Here is an 18,968-nt window from a genome sequence, read left to right on the forward strand (position 1 = left end):
CCATGGTTTTGAGATGCTCCGTCGAAAAAGGCCCATGGCCTGGTTTTGTTAATCCGTCAGGGGGCGATAGTTTGACAGGTGTGGGAGTTTTCAACTTCTAGGATATCATGATATGTTGCCACAACCTTTGCCATGATGAGAGGCCATCGAGCAGTTGCTTCATTAAATATGTGGTTCCGGGTGAGCCATATAGTCCGACAGAGGATGAGGAGAATACATTGTTTTTTAGAGCCCTAGTGCGCTGTGGTCCAGTTGTTCCAAGCTTGTAGAATTAAGGGACCCTGCCATGTATTCTGAATGGAGATCTTCTGATTAATAGCTTGCCAGAGCTGGATGACTATAGGAAAGAGAATGAACATATGCTCATTTGATTCAGTGTCTTGTTTACATAATACACACCAATTTGGACCATATATGGATCTATGCAAGAGGGAGTCTCCTGTGGGAGTTTTATTGTTGAGAACACTCCACATGAATAACCAGGCCTGTAGGGGTGTTTTCAACTTCCAAATCTGTCGCCACCATTCTTTTGTGTTCTCTAGTTTGCAGTACGAGAGGATGGAGATGTATCTAAGTTTTGGAGTATATTTGCCATGCTCAGCTAGTATCCATACAAGTTCATCTAGGCCATATTTTATACGCACATGAGCTTCGGTCAAGGCATTTGGGTACATTTTCTAGGTCTGTTGCCACTATATAGGAATACCAACTTCTTGAGCTGAACCCCTTTCGGGTTGAAAACACTACTGTATTCGCGTTCAATAATTTCTGTGATCACTTGGATGTTCTTATGTTGAAAATATTGAATCAGGTCAGGTGGTAGCTGGTAACTGTTTCCCCCCCAATCCATGGATCAATACCAATTTTCACTAAGTTGCCATCATTTAGCGCCAAGCCAGACTAGATTTGATGAAAGGCATAGTTTGTAGAGTTTTTTTCCGAACTATAGAGATGCCCAATTGTGGCCAAGCTGGTAGGCAAACCCAGTCCAAGATTTTTTGTGGCCAAATGTATTTATGGTATGTAACAGTAGCCCAAAAATTATGTGTAGTCAGGAGTGTCTAGCTCATCTTAGCTACGAGGGCTTGTGCAAAAACACACAAGTCCTTTAGTCCCCATCCCCCACATTTTTTTGGTAAGGCAATTTTCTTCCAGCTCACCCAAGAAAAAGTTTTCCCTTCTTTTTGTCTGTTCCATAGATAACTATAGCATATCTGTTGAACATGACCGAGTATTCCATGAGGGATATAGGCAAGTGACATCTAGTATACAAGTCTGGCTTCCAACATAGATTTTATAAGGACAAGGTTCCCTGCTCTGGACAGAAATCTATGATTCCAAATTTTCAGTCTCTTCTCAATTTTGATCACTAACCAGATCCAGTCAGCAATCTGGTAGTTATGGGGTTTGATTCAAAACCCCAAGTATTTCAGGCCATCCTCAATATTATGCAGTTGATAATGAAATAATTGGAGGGTGGTTTTGTCCTCCTGAGGGGAGTTGTGTGTCAGAGTGATAGTAGACTTGGATTGATTTGCGACCATACCAGTGGCTTTTTCAAAGAGAGTAAGGATGTCATGGAAGATGGTAGAGTCCCTCATGCTGCCATCCAGAAAGATAAGAACATCATCAATGAAAAGGAGGTGGGTAAGGTGACAGAGTTCACTCATTTTCAGTCCTTTGAGTCTGCCTTCCCTTTTTGTGGTTTCAATGAGCCTAATGAGCCCCTCCATCACTACAAGGAACAGAAGGGGAGAAAGAGGGCATCCTTGATGGAGACCTCATTTTCCATGGAAGAAATGGGAAGTAGATCCGTTTATGAGTACACTAAAGGATGTCAAATTGATGCAACACATGATCCATTCTGTGAAAGTGACCGAGAAACCTAGATGGATCAGAATCATCTTAATGAAAATCCAACTAACATAATCGAAGGCCTTTGCAAGGTCAATCTTAAGGATGATTCTTTTCATATTTTTTACTTTGATAGAGTGAATGGCTTCCTGTGCAGTATCTATGGCCTCATGGATCTGGCGATCTTGAAGGAAAGCAAATTGCTCTGGAGAGATATGGTGGGAGAGTATGGGGCAGAGCCGATTTGTAATGATCTTTGCAATGATTTTGTAAAGGGTATTGCAGAGAGAGATTGGTTGAAAATCATGGAAGGATGAAGGGGAGTCAAATTTAGGTATAAGGGAAATGAAGGTAGAATTGATGGCCTCATACATTTTACCTGTGATCCTGCATTCTTCTACTACATTAAGGAGATCATTCCCAATGAGGTCATAAAAGGCTATATATAATTCGATAGTCCATCCATCTGGGCCAGGGCTTTTGTCTTTGTTGAACCATTTTAATGTCCTTTCAAGTTCATCTATAGTGATAGGTGCAGTTAACTCGGCTGCAGCTTCTAGGTCTACAAAACTTGGGAAGTGCCCTGCTAATTGAATAATATCAGCAAGGTTTATGGCTAGGGGTTCCTTATAGAGTTGTTTGAAGTGTGATATGCCCAACTGAGAGAGTTTATTGAAAGTATTAGCTATGCCTCCATCATGAGTGGGAATCTTCCAGATGGCGTTTGAGGCTTTCCTCCCCTTGGAAAAGTTCTGAAAATAACTCGAGTTCTCATCTCCTGCTTTGAGCCAAAGCACTCTGCTCTTGAGTCGCCATGTTTCTTCTCTTTCCTTCAGAATTTTGGCCCTTTGATTTTCTAAATTGATAAGATGTGACTTGGCTTCTGTAGATAAAAAACCTTGCTCCGGTCATCCAATAGGTGGGCCAAGGAAGACTCAACAATGGCAAGGGTATGGTCATCCTTTTGAGATTTTTCCTTTACCCATTTGATAGTTAATTTCTTGAGTTGCAGAAGATTATAACAGAATCCTTCAGCTCGGGTGTGACCTTGTGTGGGGGGGTTTTTCAGCTAGAAATCTGAGACCAGTTTGGAGTAGGAGGGGTCCTGAAGCCAAGATGAGTTGAATTTGAATGGGGCCTTGGGCTTTATAGGTGGGCCAGTGATTTCTAGGTAGATAGGTGAGTGGTCAGAGATACCTCCAGATCTTACCCATTGCCTATAATGGGATAATCACTGTATCAACGAGGTTTTTAGTATGAATCTATCCAGCCTTCTGGCTAGAGCCTCCTCCCCAACTCTTCTATTCCTCCAAGTGGGAAAAGGTCTATTCATGGGGATATTCATTAGTTGTGTCTGATCCAGAAGGTTTTCCATGGTATCAGAGAGCAGGTCGATCTGAGCCGATGAACCCCAAGACTCACTAAATTCGATGGAAAATTTTAGGTCACCTCCCATAATGAGATTATCTTTCAAGGTAATGGAGAGGTTTAGGAGCTAATTCCAGAAAGCCTCCCGCCCCTGGCAAGGCCCATAAACATTTATGACACGAAGATCCATTCCTAGATCAGTAGAGAAGATGTCTATCCCAATGAAACCCTTTCCACCCCAAGCTGATTTTAGGTTAATGGAACGAGGATTGTACCCTAGAGCCAGTCCTCCAGAGCTCCCGTTTGCATCTAGGGAGAAAAAAACCCCATCCTAGGTTCAGACTCCTGAGATCACTATTTATGTGCTTAGCTTCACCAAGGGTTTCTTCAAGAAATATGATGTTGATAGGCTTGGATTAGAATAGCCCTTAGAGGGTTAGCTTTTTGGGCGAGCTAGCCATGCCCCTGTAATTAAATGGTAGGCACTTCATGGGGGTAACATATCATGGGTGTTCGTTGCTCTAAGAACCCAATCTAAAGAATATTGCCTTCTAGAGGCCACCTCAGCGCCATCTCGAAGAATAGCATGTGAGAGATAGGATTTGTGCCCATGTAGGGGTTTAATGGGGATTAAGGAAAGGGATAGGCCAAGTCCGGAGAGTTTGGAGGGAGAATCCACTATGAGGGAGCGGGGTGCAGGTTGTATGAGTGGGGAGGGGCTGAAGATGTTGGGGATGGATTGGTGGGCACCTCCGGTGGTAGAGATGGGGAAGTAGTAGAATAAACTGATTGATGGGAGAGCAGAGGGCAGGGGATGGATGGAGAAGTGGTAGTTTGATCTAATACAGATGCATTATGCAGATGGTGTGCAGAATATGCATAAGTAGAAGATAAAATAGGGAGAGAAGGAATAGAAATATCCGAGTTACGCGCCACTTCAGCTACCACCTTGGCTCGAGTCAGAGGCGGAGATGGGGGATGTAAGGAGCAGTTTGGAGATGGCTGAGATGGCTGAGCTGAGATCGCTTTCCCTGGCGGTGAGGGAGCTGCTGATGGAGCCTTCCTAGGGGTGTCTATGGAGGCCCTTCCAATACCACCCTCTTTTTCCATAGTCACTTCTGAGGGTTCTTGGACCAGTGGAAATTCCTTATACAGATGCCCGACCTTGTGGCATCAGCGACATCTGAATGGCACTCCCTCGTAAACTAGAATTTGAACCCTAGTAAAATTCCGCCATTGCAGTATAATCTTTTCCTCCAAACCCTCCCGAGTATCCAGATGCACTAGGATGCGAGCTAGAGTATGATTCTTGGACTGAATAATGGATCTGTCATAATCCAGAAAAGTGTTGAGGGTGTTCCCAATTCGCACAAATAATTCTTCTTACAAGTACTGAAGGGGTAACCCAGGTAGTCTTACCCATAGGGGTCCTGCATGTTCACTTTCTAGGTCAAAGAGAGGGCTCTATCTTTTGAGAAACACAAGGGCCATTTCAATATGCTAATACCAAGCGAGCGCCATGTTTTTTCATTCTTCAAGGGCGAAATGGAGCGCAAACCATCCTCGTGGGAGGATCTGTACTTCTGGAAGTTGTATGAATATCTTCTCCCATATTTCTTTTACCCATAACCCGAGACGCTCCACCGAGTAGGTTCTTCCTCAAACCCTACCCACGAGGACGTTCCTTGCCTTGTCTCAAACTTCTCCCATGGTGAGACCTTCCCCAAATTTGATGGTGTAGTCCTTTCAGGAGGCCTTTATGCACCTTGTTTTCCTTTTTCCTATTCTCGACGCAGTTGGGTGATCCAGCAATGGGTCCTAGGGGTTCAGAGATTTAGGTTGGGACTGATGAGCTGCTGATCCTACCTGGATTACTGGGGTTTCAAAACTTCCTGAAGGAGGGATCGAGGCTTGTGTCACTGCACAACAGATGGGGGTGCCATGATTTGTCGTCTATGTCTCTGCTGCTATAGTAGTCTCACAACCCGGGAGAGTGGAAGGATTTGTAGAGAAGAGATGATCCACAGGGGGCAAGGGATCAAAGGGAGGGCATAAGCAGATGGCCAGGAGTTTGAGGGTACCGAGAGATAGCGGGGGACAATCTAGGGCAGGTGAGTTGATGGAGAGGGTCCCGATGTGGAGAGTGGAAGCTGTAAGCCCGGGGAGGGAGACAACCAGCTACGGGTTCAAGTAGGACAACACTGTGGATGGAATGGGTGCCAATTTAGGGTTAGGGTGGCAGAAAATGAGTTGCTTAGGGTAAGGGTCCGATGAATAATCCACCGCATCCAAGTCCACTCCTTCCATGCTAAGCCTAGGAACAGTAGGCTATAACCATCGACAGTCGGGAGAAGGTGCAGGTGAGGGCCATGATAGTTATGATCAAGTAAAATTCCCTGTTAGGTTTCACTAGCTGGGTTAATTTATCCACTAGCTAGGTTGATTTATGCAACTGGAAGAATGTATAATAAATATTCAAAAATTCATTTTCCCTCATCCATAAGGAGTTATAGAGAGTTTCATATACGATTGGAAAGGTTTTGGAATAAAATTTCCAACCATATATATTATGCTCGCATGGTATCTAGGTAATTGGAGTAAAAATGCATTCAAATATTTAAATGTGGCATAAAAAATCCAAAAACATATATGTGTAGAAGGCATGTGATATACCATTGGAAAGGTCTCAAAATATTCTATTTGACTATGCAAATTTCTCTTTCATTTGGACAACCTTTGACATCAATAAAAATCACTTTCAATAGTATCCCCTTTTTTTATCAATGGAAATACTTTGAGATCTACTTCTTCAAACAACTACCCATTCTTTCAACATTTTCTCCATACTTGTTAGTTGCTCCATGTTTCTACATTCTCTCCCCATTTGAAATCAATAGAAACAGGTGCTACCCTTGATTTTGTGCTTCCTTTACTAATATAAAGGGGAGATCACTTCCAACATCTTCCTAAGATATTCAAAGGTTTCTCGGGGAAAAGGTTTGGTAAATATGTCAACAATTTGTTCTTTGGTGCCAATATATTCCATCTTGACATTTTTCTCAACGACTTTTTCTACAAGGAAATGTTAGTTGATTGGAATATGCTTTGTATTTAATGCATGACATGATTTTTTGAGATATTAACTACACTATTATTGTCACAGAAAATATTAATGGGCTGGTCATATTCCACTTTGATGTCTTGCAAAACTTATTTCATCGAACGAACATGTGTTCAACAATTCATTGCTACCATATATTCGGCTTCAACTATAGAAAGATAAATTGATGATTGGTTTTTTGCTTGACCAAGACATAAGGCAATATTCTTGGAAAAATACACTCCCACTAGTGCTTTTTCTCTCATCATTATTACTTGCCCAATCAACCTCTATGTACATTATTAATGTAAAATCTATACTCTTAGGATATCAAAGCACAAAATCGAGCATGCCCTTTAAGTATCAAAATATCCTTCTCACTTCTTCCATATGTGATTCCTTTGGTGTTGATTGAAATCAACACCAAAGATGTCAAATTAGATTCTAGTAGTCTAAGCAAATGTTGAGACCACATAGTGGATATCCCACTTGACACTCCTCTTGCACTAACATAAAGAATCTTGATACAACTCCAAGTCTTGTCTTTATTTTGGAGGACCTCTTAATCCCCCATTTTTGTGTCTTAGATCATGAGAATTAATGGTCTCTCTTTCTTGATCGAAGATTTCAGTTCCCCCATCCTTTTTACTAACATCAATCCCCTACATTTCTAGGAGAGGACCCTCATTACTTACTTGCTATATGAGTAGCCCCTTGTTGAGGGGCTGGTTTTCTTCCTTTTGTGTGTTTCTATATCTCCTGAGTTTTGGATCTAATATTTCTTGTGTTCCCATTTTCTTATCCTTCTCTATTTTTTCATGCCTTGCCTCTCTATTAGTGCATCCACGCTTTATTTGGATCCATTCTAATTATTTTTCCTTCTCTACCTCTCAATTCTCACTAGCCGAGCTCAAAAAGGAAGGCCCCAATTTGGAGCTTTTAGGGGAGAGGATTTGTTCCTCTTCTAAGGAATATTCCACTATTTTCTACTATGGTATTGGATCATTTCTAATGTTGGCATGGATTCATCATTTTTCTTTGGTTCACACACTGGTATCAAATTGTGTACATGTTCTTGTACATTGGCTTCGACAATTTCCCATTCTTCAATCACCGAATTGAGAACCTTCAAGTTGTTCTTTTTCTCATTTTGGCCTTTACTATATCCTTCTCCTCCACCCAGAGTGGATCACTTAGGGGAAGTTGGTCCTTTCACTTTATTCCCATTCTGACATCGCTGCTTTTACAGATTGTTCTATTGTTTTGTTTGGTCTCTTCTACTCTTTTTTTGTTTCCATTGTTCTCCTTTGTTCCTGTTACACTAAAATTTGTCACCATGACTATTTGCAGTCAGTATGGCTCCATCAATAACCATACTGTCCTCCTTGGCAAGTCTTATACCTCTGCTCCTCATGTCAAACTCCAAAAAAGAGAGAAAGCCTTTAAAAAATCAATATAACTCTGGTTCCGCACTTTCTCTTAATCTTACCTGCGGGCACGCACCTCAAGTACATAATACCTTTTGAATCATTGACCGGAGAATCCACAGTTTTATCATTTTTGAACCAACGTTTCAAATCCCAAATGGGATCCATCTTCAGGATGAGAGAATGATGATGACAGAAGAGCAACGGAGGAATAATAAATAGTGATGAGGATAAAACATTTTGGAATAACAAACTTGTCGGCTGAATTAATAACTTTTAATTATTTTTAATTAATTTTTATTTTTATTTTTTATATAATTTAATATTAATTTGTTTTTTAAATTTTAATATATTAATTTGTTTTATTAATATTATATATATAATATTAATATGTTTTTTAAAAATTTTATTTTGTTTTAATATATAATATTAATATGTTTTAAAAAAATTTATTTTGTTTTGATAAATAATATTAATTCTAATAAGAAATTAATTCCTAAATAGTTTAATTAAATTATTAATAATATTAATTATATTAATTACATTATTAATATTAATTAAATTGATTATATTAATATTAATATTATTATGTTAATTAATAATAATTATATTAATTATTATTATTAATTAATTATTTATATATGGCGTGGAGGAGCTGGAGAATGCAAAATTTATAAAGACAACTTTCTTAGCAATGAAAATCAAAGAAAAAATCTCTTTATCTTTTCCAAAGCACACAACACAAGACCACTAATTATTTCACGAAAACTTCCTTTCTCTTTTTCAAACGCTACTAAAACAAACTTTCTTCAAAAGAGATTTTGTATTTTTCCTATTTTAACAAACCATGTAAAACTACTTAAGAAAAATCAATTTTAAGATATATGAAAATCTAAGAGAAATTTACCTAAAAGAAAATCCAATGAGGTAAAAGCCTACAAAATATAATTCGAGGTTGTTTTACTCAGTTACAATTCAACCAAGGACTAATTAATATAATTATTATTAATTAATATAATAATATTAATATTAATATAATCAATTTAATTAATATTAATAATATATTAATAATGTAATTAATATAATTAATATTATTAATAATTTAATTAAATTATTTAGGAATTAATTTCTTATTAGAATTAATATTATTTATCAAAACAAAATAATTTTTTTTAAAACATATTAATATTATATATTAAAACAAAATAAAAATTTTAAAAAACATATTAATATTATATATATAATATTAATAAAACAAATTAATATATTAAAATTTAAAAAACAAATTAATATTAAATTATATAAAAAATAAAAATAAAAATTAATTAAAAATTATTAATTCAGCCGACAAGTTTGTTATTCCAAAATGTTTTATCCTCATCACTATTTATTATTCCTCCGCTGCTCTTCTGTCATCATCATTCTCTCATCCTGAAGATGGATCCCATTTGGGATTTGAAACGTTGGTTCAAAAATGATAAAACTGTGGATTCTCCGGTCAATGATTCAAAAGATTCAAGCCACAGATCCCTAAAATCCATACATAATACCTGCGTACTTGTACGCTCTGTCATTAAAGGGGTGGGTGCGTACCCCTGTAAAACTCAAAAGGCGCAAGTTTTACTTCAAAAAACTTACTTGCGGTCGATTCTAGAGCATTCTAGAAGATGGTTTGATGTGGATTGAGCGCCTCCAGATGGTTCATGCATCCCAATGAAAGAGGAACTTATCCCATGAAGAGGGGAGCTATCCCTTTGAAAGAGGGGCTTATCCCATTGATGGTGGACCTGTTTAACTTCCTCCAAAGCATTATAAATACAGGCATTGGGCCAGAGGCAAGGGAGGTTGAAAGCTGAACATTCCTAAGGGTAGATGCTGCTAAAATTAGGACTCCCTTATAGATCTTGAGAGGAGAGATCACATTACTTTCTTAGCTTCATTTAGAAGTGGGTGAGCTGATCAAAGTAGAGGAGAACTCTTGCTGGACCCTGGGAGGGACCTGCACAACACCAAGGCGTTGGTTGTAAGGTTTCTTTTGTTTCCAATTAATATAATTAAGTTCATTTTTCTCAAAAAGTTGTTATATATATAATTTGTTTCATAAACTCCTTGGTCTTTATGATAAATATGTTTTATTATATGAGTTATTCAGGTGCTATGTAATCGTTTGCTTGTTTGTGTATGCAGGCTTCAAGGAGAGGAGCTCATTTGGATCAAAGAGACTTGGCCGCTACAAACAGCGTTGGACTAAAGGTAAGCCTTAAACACCTGGTTGCTTTTATTTTAAATGCATATTTAGGGAAAGATAGTGCTTGATTGTTTTGTTTGTCACTAGAAAAGCCTTAGTTTCTAGGGAGGTCGGTTTTGTCCGCAAAATTGACACTTTCCGCATGAAAAAATGGCGACTCTGGTGGGGAATCCATGGATTTGATTGATTTCTCTTTTGATTGATACTTTGATTTGAGAAACATTGATTTCTTTCTAGTTTTTGACTGATTGACTGTGAATTTGGGTAGAATTGCTTAGGATTGAGTTAGTTTTTTATTTTTCTTGTTTTTGAGAGAAGTACGCACCCTCTGAGCTAAGCACAGTGCGTACCTGTACGCACTTCTGCTTTGCACACAGAGCGTGGCCACACCTGTGCAAACGGGCTGCCTCCGTACCCTGTCAAAAGTTTAGAAAATTTCAATTTTTTCCTTTTTTACCTATTAGATCTTGTTTATAGCTTATTTGTTGCTGCCCAGATCCACTGGTTACCTGTCAGAAGTTTTCATCTAGGCTTGTTTCATTAGCATCAAGGGTTTTAGTGAAGTTCATAGAAATTCTAGCCCTAGGTTTGATTTTTGTATTGGTCTTGTAGTGACTCTGGATTTAGAAGTTGTAGAAACCTTGGATATCCCTGGTCTTTTCAGTCTTCTTAGGAGTTAGACCATTCATAAAATCCACCTTTGTTTGAGAAACCTACCATTGTGTTGTCTCTTTGCGGAATTTCGAGAAGGCTTGTTTGTTAAGCTGTGAATTTCATTCTTAAGAAAAAGAACAAGAGCTTATTTTTGTTTTTGACTGATTTATGATTCTGCATGAATTAGTCCTTGGCTGAATTGTAACTGAGTAAAACAACCTGGAATTATATTTTGTAGGCTTTTACCTCATTGGATTTTCTTTTAGGTAAATTTCTCTTAGATTTTCATATATCTTAAAATTGATTTTTGTTAAGTAGTTTTACATGCTTTGTTAAAATAGGAAAAATACAAAATCTCTTTTGAAGAAAGTTTGTTTTAGTAGCGTTTGAAGTCTTCGAAAAAGAGAAAGGAAGTTTTTGTGAAATAATTAGTGGTCTTGTGTTGTGTGCTTTGGAAAAGATAAAGAGATTTTTTCTTTGATTTTCATTGCTAAGAAAGTTGTCTTTATAAATTTTGCATTCTCCAACTCTCTTAGCTAGGGAATTCATTGAAAAGGAAAGATTGTTTTGTTTTTCATCCTAGGTGCATCTTTTTAGTGGATTTGAGTCGAGTCTACACATCATAAGTTTCATCTCTGCTACCTTTTGTCCTAAAGAAAAACCATAAAAATAACGCTTAAATTAAAATTAACTTAGTAACTTTTTATTTACTAGGGCTCTGATACACCAACATAGATCAGGCTAGTGTCTTGGAGTAGGAGAGTAGTTAACTCTCCAAGACAGTAAAAACAAACAAGTAGCTTATCTTGCGGTAGGATAAATCCAATTGTTACATTTATGCTCTGGGAAAGCTCCTCTTAAAGGAGAAGCATGAGATCGTGTCCGAACCAGTAAGGGGATCAATCCTCCTTCATTGGGAACGACGCCAGATATGCACGTACTACAAACAGTAAACCTCAGATTAACCATTGTCGAGGAGCCTGGGGTCACTTGTCGGTAAACCTTGGATTATTGTCAAGGAGTCGGCAAGGGGATTGAGCTTGTTACTCTGCCCTTGCGTGCGTATCGGATCGTAGACTGTTCCCCCAGGTATATTTGTTGTTGTTGGTGACCTTAGTGACTATTATCTTTAGGATTATTCCTAAGGTGACGGTGGAGGGAAGATCCCATTGTACCTGGAGCAGACGTCGGCTAGACTCACTTGGATTTTCTGGGGGGTTCACTTCACTCGAGACAGTTATTAGTGGAGGAACTTGTGCTAGTCTATTCATTAAGCAGGTTGTCGGGGTAACTGTTCCACCCTCCATTTCTGTATTGAACTCTGCGATGTTGGATTTCATCACCAACTAGCATTTTCAGTACGGAAAGTTACTGTTTGTGTGTGGTTTGACGCCCTAGATTCTTTAGGCGTGTGATTCGAATTTGTTTGGTTCTTTACAGACTTTAGGCGGTTTGCTTTGAGATTTTACTTTTTTTGCGTGTGCAGTAGTTAAAAGTTTTTAGCTATGGCTGAATTACCAAGACAGTCCCGTAGACTTCGGGGCCAACCTCCTGAAGAAGTCCCGAGCCATTATGAAGGTTTGAATTTCCTTGTAACTCCTAGTGGCAGTAAAGTTGGGTTACCTGAAGAAGGAGAGTCTTCGTTGGTGGTTCATCCTGATTACCAAACTCTAGTAACAGGCTATAATCATGAGTCTATTTCAGTTTCCGAACTTGCTGGTAGCTTTTCATCTACTAGTGATATAGGTGAAGAACCTGAGATGTCTGAACCTGTTACTCCAACATCAGCGTTTGTCTCTCCAACTTCTAGTGCTCCTAATTCACCTAGGGTAGGAAGAGTAATCACCAAAAATATTCCTTCTCGTTTGATAGCTATTGAAGAACTTGCTCCGGAAGAAGAAATAGGCATCCCTATCCCTGAAAATCAACCTGTTATTGATCTAAGGGAGCGTGACTCAATTTTTTACAGTCCACCTAGAAGTACTACTTGGTATCTTTCTTTAACTAATTATTTGGAAAACCCAGTGTTAAGTTTTTCACCACCTCATGCTCCTTATCAACCTAGGGGTTTTTATACTGTCGTAAATATGTCAGGTCAGTCGTCCATGTTTACTCAATCACCTGAATCTTTTTTGTACGGCGGTCCTTCTATTCCCTCTGGGTATCAGTCACTTTCTGGTACTTTTTCGGGAAATCCTTTGCCTAACAGTTGATCAAGCAACATTGAAAGTCTTCAGCCGGTTTCCGGGTATTAACTTTGGGACAATTGTCACCAAACCATCTGTAGTGTCGTTATGTGTTCAAGAGGAGTCTTGCAAATAAACCATTCATCTGCAAAATATCTGTCGTCCATCTTGATCATCTCTGAGTCAGTCCTTACAACTCCATTTCTTCAACTTCATCTATGATTTCGTGTTGTGGGCTTGCCTGCAACGGGTCGCTTTCTATCGACATCAGCACATTATCTAGAAAGATGATCTAGGAATCATCAACACCTTGAAATCTGCATGCCTCAATGGCAGGTTTCTCGCCTTTGACGATAGGTTACATCAATGACCTTCGATCAAGGGATTCTGTGACATGTTCGACATCAACACATTCATTCACATCTCATGGATTGTACTGGGTACTTTGAGAACCATTGACATCACTGTTGGTCTCTCTCACACTTGTTAACAGTTTACATCATTGACTGATAATCAAGTGGTTTCTACCATGTTCGACATCAACTCATTTATTCGCATGGATAGAATCGTACTATTTTGGGAAGTAGAAATGAAGACCCTGGATCTAGTTTCCGCCATCCAGGCTGCGAGGAGTTTTGTATTCATTATACAGTAGACTAATTATAAACAGATGGCTGCGTCCATGCTGTGTCTACATATGTCTATGATTATGATGTATTGCGAAATCATTCCTATATCAGAGCAGTAGTTAGTTTGTTAGTTAAGTTTTTGATATGAGTATGGGAATGCCTACCTGAGCGATGATATGATCTCATATATGTATTTTGTCTTGAATATTTGCAGGTTCCGACTGGGCTCTCCACAAGATAATCCTCGAAATGATAAAGTGCTTCACCCTTCCTAGATGATATAAAACTCTGATCCACTACAGACCTCGCACTTTAGGGGGCAATCTGTTACACTAAAATTTGTCACCATGACTATTTGCAGTCAGTATGGCTCCATCAATAACCACACTGTCAGTATAACACTATTTGCAAGTCTTATACCTCTGCTCCTCATTTCAAACTCCAAAAAAGAGAGAAAGCCTTTAAAAAACCAATATAACTCTGGTTCCGCACTTTCTCTTACTCTTACCTACAGGCACGCACCTCAAGTACATAATACCTGCGTACTTGTACGCTCTGTCTGTAAAGGGGTGGGTGCGTACCCCTGTAAAAGTCAAAAGGCGCAAGTTTTACTTCAAAAAACTTACTTGCGGTCGATTCTAGAGCATTCTAGAAGATGGTTTGACGTGGATTGAGCGCCTCCAGATGGTTCATGCATCCCAATGAAAGAGGAACTTATCCCATGAAGAGGGGAGCTATCCCTTTGAAAGAGGGGCTTATCCCATTGATGGTGGACTTGTTTAACTTCCTCCAAAGCATTATAAATACAGGCATTGGGCCAGAGGCAAGGGAGGTTGAAAGCTGAACATTCATAAGGGTAGATGTTGCTGAAATTAGGACTCCCTTATAGAGCTTGAGAGGAGAGATCACATTCCTTTCTTAGCTTCATCTGGAAGTGGGTGAGCTGATCAAAGTAGAGGAGAACTCTTGCTGGACCCTGGGAGGGACCTGAACAACGCCAAGGCGTTGGTTGTAAGGTTTCTTTTGTTTCCAATTAATACAATTAAGTTCATTTTTCTCAACAAGTTGTTATATATAATTTGTTTCATAAACTCCTTGGTCTTTATGATGCATATGTTTTATTATATGAGTTATTCAGGTGCTATGTAATCGTTTGCTTGTTTGTGTATGCAGGCTTCAAGGAGAGGAGCTCATCTGGATCGAAGAGACTTGGCCGCTACAAACAGCGTTGGACTAACGGTAAGCCTTAAACACCTGGTTGCTTTTATTTTAAATGCATATTTAGGGAAAGATAGTGCTTGATTGTTTTGTTTGTCACTAGAAAAGCCTTAGTTTCTAGGGAGGTCAGTTTTGTCCGCAAAATTGACTCTTTCCGCATGACAGTTCCCTTGTTTTTGTTTCTCCTCCTAATTCATTTTGCAAATTCTTGCAAAGTGGCTATATTCATGAAAAACTTTGCATTCAAAATGAATTTGATCACAATCATCCTCTTGAATGTGTGCCTAGCTATCTATATTTAAGGCTATTGTTGCTAGGAACCCCTCATCGAGATCTATCTCCATGCATATCCTTGCACAAGAGAATATTTCCTCTAGTTTCTCGACTTGATCAATGTATTTCCCATGTGCATTATCAATATTTTTGAAAGTTAATCATTCTAATAGTGCAGGGGAAAAATATAGAGTTTTACCCAAATAAGGACAGTAGATGGGATATCACTTTCAAGATTAAAATATGGGCTCCAATTATCTAGATATAACCATCGTGGGCCCATGAATTAAGGATCATTTTGAAATATGAGGTCCCATTCACTCTTGTTCTTTAAAAAGAAGGTAAAAAGATATTTTCCACATAGAGTTGAAGTGATAGAACCCTTGATCATGATTTTCATATTTTCTTCAAACCATAATCTCATAGAATGTGAGGAGGTCCATATCTCCATGAATTGGCTTACCAAGCCACATTCAACCAATTGCATAACTTTGCTCTTGACTGTGGCACAAAAAATTCAACCTTTTGAATTTCTTCTAGCTTTTTAACAAAAAAAGAAGGATTTGCCTTCTTGTTGTGTGGCTCATTTATGACTAATGGGATAAAAGCAACAATATCTTGAGCATGGGGTGGGAGTGGAGGTGGAGAGCCACTAGATGAGGCGATCTAGTGAGAGAATCCACTCAAACTTGTAGAGCTATAGATCTACCAATAAAACCCTAACACACAAAAGAGAATTAATTTTAAAAATAATTAATTTAATGAACAATAATTTATTATTAATATTAATATGATTAAAAAATTTAATATATATATATATATATAAACATGTAACAATATCTAACCATGAAAATTTACTCCGACTTTACCATAGAGATTTTAAATATATAAATAGGTTTTGTTAATAGATGGGCCAATACCATGGTTTACCAAACTATAATTCATTTCACATGATACTAGTTCATACTACTTTTTTTTTTAATTAATTAATTTAAATAAAAGGGAAAAAACACAATAACTACTTGGTAGATAAATCTCAAACTTTAGTACTTTTAAAAATATTCTAAATATTTTGTAGAAATTAAATCCTTCTATTTACCTAATAATCTTTAATAATTAAATTAAAATTAAAATAATCTCATTCCAAATAAACACACCTATCAACATAATAAAAAATATAATTTTAATAATAAACATTACAGTTTTAAATATATATATGAATAACAATATTAAAAAATTTATAGTACTAATATTTAAACTTCCTTAGGTTCTTAGGTTATGATGATGATGGTTAACGTTTCCTGAAACCAAACTTTGATCTATAAGACCTAAACAAACAAATTATTTAATTTGATTTAAAATTTAACTCTTTGTATTTTTTTATTAAATTCATAAAATTTTAATTTTAATTATGCCATGAATAAATAAAATTAACATTAACATCTCTTTAAAATTAGAAGATACACTTTGTTTTCCCTATGTACTAATTTCATACCTAAATAATTAAAAACTATTTAAAGATTATCTTGTTTTCCCTATGTACCAATTTCATACATAAATAATTAAAAACTATTTAAAGATTATCTTAGATTACACCTAGTCGTGCCGCACATGGACATGATGGAAAAGGTCTTCCTTTATGTGATGTGGAAGAGGTCAAATTGTTTTGCTGGGGGCTTGGGTGTATTTGGTCGCTAATAAATAAAGAAAGACGGGGAAGCGATTACTAATCACAGGACCCACATAATACCTAAAAAAATGCCAACCTAGCGGTCATAACGTATATTTTTTCATCTTTTTATATTATTTTTAGGGTTCAAGCGATTTGGTCTTCGGTAGTGGGAGGCACCATCGACTATTAATAAGCACCACTGTTGATCGTAATTTTCATCTCTCGGGCACTTCGAATCGAAAGTTCAAGTTTCAGAATCGAAAGTTCAAGTTTCAGAAGAGGAAGAATTTGGGTTGCTTTGTCTGATATTCACATTTGGGTTTTGATATTTTCAGTATCGGTGTTGTGAGTTTGAACAACAATGGCGAGGGCAGTTAACTGCGCTTCTATAGCTCTCTGGCTCGTTATCATGACAGTGGTGGGAGCGGAAACAGTGGAGATGACGGCACCATCTCCTAGTCCGACAATGGAAGCAGGTGCTGCTTCAATTCCCTTCGTTCCCTCCCTATTCGCTGCCCTTCTCGCCTCATTCATCCCATTCTTGGCCTCTCAATTTTATTGAGATGTACTGCGGTAGCTGTTTGGGTTTGATGTGAATGATCTCCTGGGAGAGGCGATGTGGAAGTTTTGTCTACTGGATGAGTGACAGTTTTTGTATCCGGGACACGGACTCCTTACTCTATGTTTAGCTAGCAATCTAGTAAATAAAGGGATGTTTTCAGGTTACTTCTTATTGTATTTCCTTTGTGTATTTCAGGTTTCTTTTTTTATGATATCGTAAGCAGAATGTGCGGCAACCATTGAAATCTGAAATCTGAAATCTGAATTTAAGTTTATGATACTCATCTTTATCCCATGACTAGTTAATATCGGGTAAAGCATAATATAAATCCATTTACTGAATTATATTTCTTCGTTTTATTTTTCTGCATATTGTCCAAAATGGCTTATGGTATCGTATGTTAACTGAGATGTGATGTGTTTATTGCCTCTATTAAATTCAATAACGTTTTATTAAATTAATGGCGGTGATGAAACTTGTGTAATTTTTGTCTGTTTCCATCCATTGATTCTTCTCCTTCAAATAAAAGAACCGAACATTCTATTTTGAAAAAAAATTAGAAAAGAGAAAAAATGATTAATTTAAAAAAAATAACCGTGGAAATTTGCATTTAATCTCTACATAATTATCTTATTTAAAAAAAAAAAATTAGCTATTGATTTATGTAATAAAGTTCGTTGTGAAATTTATGGGGACGAGAGAAACCCTAGGAACCCTACTCTGTAACCAGGCAGCCTTTGCCGACGTACAGTGCAATCAGAAGCCCTGTAGATTATCTACCCAGTTCAGATGTGTTGACATTTTGTATACGGGAGAACTGTGGGGTCCTGCCATTCTTATTTTTCACGAATCCTCTTCTTTTTCGGCCATAGCAATGGCGACCCAGCCGATATAACTGATAAAACTCCAAATCCATGCTTCCACAACCTCGACAGTTCCCAGAAAGGTGCAGACCCATCAGGAAAAACTCCCTAGAAACTCCCTATCCTTTCTCATTCGAGTCGGGTGGAAAGTAAAAGGTGTTTCGAACAATGGAGGACTTTCAGATCTTTCTTAAGACTCTTAACAGAAATCCTTCCTCTTTAGGGTGTCGGGTTTGGATTATGTGGTGAACCTCAACATCTTCTTCAACCACAAGATCTATTGTAGTTACGGGTGTTTGATAAGGCAGATGAAATGACAAAAGACAACCAGCTGACTCTAAAATATAGAGTTAAACTCCAGAAGATATTGCGCAACCTGAAACAGAGTCATGCACAGTAAAAAATAAAAATCAAATTCCAGGTTGAGCGCCCAAGCAATATGGTTTAGATTATATTTCATTAAGGCAAGGAAAACATTTACAAATAAAAAAACACGAAATTCCAGCTCCATTCTCCATGGTAAAACTTAAGATGTTATTCAATTTTTCTCCTCTCTGTAGTAGGAATTTGGTTATTGGTAAAACTTAAGATGTTATTCAAATTTTTCTCCTCTCTGTAGTAGGAATTTGTTTATTAAGACCATAATGTAAACTTTTTTTTTAATGTTGGTTTGATATTTAAGATTGCAAGCTAGGATCACTATAGAAGGTGAAGTCTTTGTAAGAAGATGAGATCCTCGTATGAGTATAAATAATATTTAGAAGATAAATTTGATCCATAAAAGGTTAGAGTTAAGAGTTATTACAGTGATTAGTTGTAGAGTTATTACAGTGATTAGTTGTAGAGTTTATAGATTTGTTAGATTTATTATAATAAGGAAATTTCATATTCTAATTATTTATGTAAGACATCAG

Source organism: Pinus tabuliformis, chromosome 3_1 (genome assembly GCF_031772625.1).
Source record: "Pinus tabuliformis cultivar Carrire ecotype Pingquan chromosome 3_1, CPIR1, whole genome shotgun sequence".
In the NCBI taxonomy this organism is placed as follows: domain Eukaryota; kingdom Viridiplantae; phylum Streptophyta; class Pinopsida; order Pinales; family Pinaceae; genus Pinus; species Pinus tabuliformis.